The sequence below is a fragment of the Camponotus vicinus genome, unplaced genomic scaffold (assembly GCF_025532165.1).
Source record: "Camponotus vicinus isolate PSW18456_S1 unplaced genomic scaffold, iyCamVici1.0 SCAF_15, whole genome shotgun sequence".
Classification (NCBI taxonomy): Eukaryota; Metazoa; Arthropoda; class Insecta; order Hymenoptera; family Formicidae; genus Camponotus; species Camponotus vicinus.
In genome coordinates, this window is record NW_028141951.1 from 115,001 (window position 1) to 117,500 (window position 2,500).

The window sequence follows — 2,500 nt, forward strand, 5'->3', positions numbered from 1 at the left end:
CGTGCCGTTTTACCGGCGACGCGACAGTCACCGCACCCGGGCCGTAGACCGACACCCAGCGGGTCGCGACGTTCTACTTGGGGAGAAGTGCACGACGACGACAGCCGGACATCGGCGCACGGTAGCGTGCCCGCGCGCGAGCCGCGAGGACTCCGCGGGACATCGCCCACCGACGCGAAGCCAGCGCCGCTGACGATGAATCTCCCCGTTCGATCTTTTGGGTTTCTTAGGTTTACCCCTGAACGGTTTCACGTACTCTTGAACTCTCTCTTCAAAGTTCTTTTCAACTTTCCCTCACGGTACTTGTTCGCTATCGGTCTCGTGGTCGTATTTAGCCTTAGATGGAGTTTACCACCCACTTAGAGCTGCACTCTCAAGCAACCCGACTCTAAGGAGAGATCCTCCCGAGACGCGCACCGGTCGCTACGGGCCTGGCACCCTCTACGGGTAAGTGGCCCCATTCAAGATGGACTTGGACGCGACGCGACGCCTCGGGATAAGCGGATCCTCCCAAACACCACATTTCCCTGCGGCGGAACCGCGGGATTCGGTGCTGGGCTCTTTCCTGTTCGCTCGCCGCTACTGAGGAAATCCTAGTTAGTTTCTTTTCCTCCGCTTAATAATATGCTTAAATTCAGCGGGTAATCTCGCCTGCTCTGAGGTCGTCAGAGTTTTGTAGAGAAACTCTCTACAAAGTGATATAGAGAGATAGAGGGAGTGTGCGGTGGTGGAGTTATTGCGCTAAGTAGTATCATTATTGTTTGTTAACTACTACTATTGTTAGCGGTAACGCACCGACCGATATTGCGCGCGCGGCACAATCTAGTCTTGTTTCGCGGGGACGCGAGAGAGGAGATAGATATATTATAATATCGTTTTGCGCTTCTTTTCTTCCGTCCCTCTAACTTCCACGATTATAATAACACGGCGCGGCGTAATTATGATGCGCGCGCGCGCGTGTATATATATAACGGGCGCGGTATGGAATCGATTCGACGAGTACACGACGACGCGTGCCGGTCACAATCTTCGTTCGAAAATTTCGTGGACTCGGACACGCGGTCGGCTCGCGATTCATCCGCTTTTTTAAGGGTGGATTTCTCTCGCAATTTCTCTCCCTCCGCGTACCGCCGGACGACGACTGTGCGCGCGCCGCGGTTTCCCTTCTCCATATATTTTTACCGTAAGGTATCTCGCGCCGCGAGATAGGAGGCGAAGCCTCGCGTGTAATAAAAGGCGCGGTATCGCGCGAGCGCGCTGGCGCACCGAGAGACCGAGAGAGAGTCGCACAGCGCGACGACGCGATCGGAAGAGACAACGACGCGCTAGAAAGACGGACGCAGCAGAATGTGCTGCTGCGCCGCTTTCTTTTTGCATTTTATTCGCCAACTACGAGATCACTCGTAGAGAGCGAGATCATTCGAGTGTCGCGCGTCGTTCGTCGTCGTTCCTCTCGCTTAAACTTTTCGCATATTCTCTCGTGTGTCGTCGTTGTGTATATCTCCGCCGACAACTCTCTCCATATCATTCGACAGCCTCCGGGCGCCGCTCGCGCGCGCTTCGCTATCCTTTAAACGCTTTGTGCGTACACGCGCGCCTCTCTCCTCCTCTTTATAACTCCTCTCGCTGCACACACCTTCGGTGTCATTTCAGACGACGCCAATCGACGACGGCCTCTCGTCGAACCCGTCGCCAATACATACTGGGAGGGTGACAAAGAGGCTCTAGTCTCTCTCGGGCGAACGTCCAACGATCGCTCGTACGCCGTTTACGCAATGCGACGGGGGCACAGCGACGACAGCCGACGACATTTCGTCGTTTCACGGCTACGCCGTGGCTCGTCAGCTTGCGTAAGGGCGCAAGCAGTTTAGGTTTGTTAAAACGACCCTCAGCCAGGCGTGGTCCGGGAATTGTATCCGTGGACCGCAATGTGCGTTCGAAATGTCGATGTTCATGTGTCCTGCAGTTCACAAGTTGACGCGCAATTAGCTGCGTTCTTCATCGACCCACGAGCCAAGTGATCCACCGTTCAGGGTAATCGTTTTTCATTCGTCGCGTTCGTCGAACGCTTCACAGTTCATCCATCGTGGTCTCCACTCCGAAGAGTGAGAGAAAATCGTGGCTCTTCGATCAGCCTGGCCGCGCGTCCGAGCACGCGCGGACCGCCGCCGCAATCCCGGTAAAGGGATCGAGGCTACGGCACAAAGTTGGTTCGCGATCGGAGCGTCACTTCCCCCGTTCGACGGGGAAAGAGCCGGGGCGGAAAGTTCTTTGAATAAACCATCGGACACCATGGTCCTCTCGTCCGCCAGCCACACACCTCATCACACACGTTCGGCCGGTGCTTCTCGCGCGGCGCGCGTCGCACGCTGGCCTCTGCCCCGACATTAGCGGGGAGGGCGCGTAGCGACGACGACGACGACGACGACGAGTGCTGGCACGCACGTACGTTGAGAGCGAGCGCGTAGACGTAGGTTACCACCGGTTCGCTCGCGCTAAC

The 2,500-nt window shown here is 56.5% G+C and overlaps 2 non-coding genes across 2 annotated transcripts in view; both read right to left on the reverse strand.

Annotated features, from left to right (window-relative positions):
* LOC145965902 (large subunit ribosomal RNA) overlaps positions 1 to 665 on the reverse strand; it is a 4,073-nt gene extending 3,408 nt beyond the window's left edge. The window contains exon 1 of the ribosomal RNA XR_014436870.1: positions 1 to 665. This exon is cut by the window's left edge and continues 3,408 nt beyond it. This is a non-coding gene — a ribosomal RNA (large subunit ribosomal RNA).
* A 1,217-nt stretch (positions 666 to 1,882) lies between these two features.
* LOC145965878 (5.8S ribosomal RNA) lies at positions 1,883 to 2,037 on the reverse strand. The gene has a single exon (XR_014436846.1). It is a non-coding gene; the product is annotated as a 5.8S ribosomal RNA (ribosomal RNA).
* Positions 2,038 to 2,500: the final 463 nt, after the last annotated feature.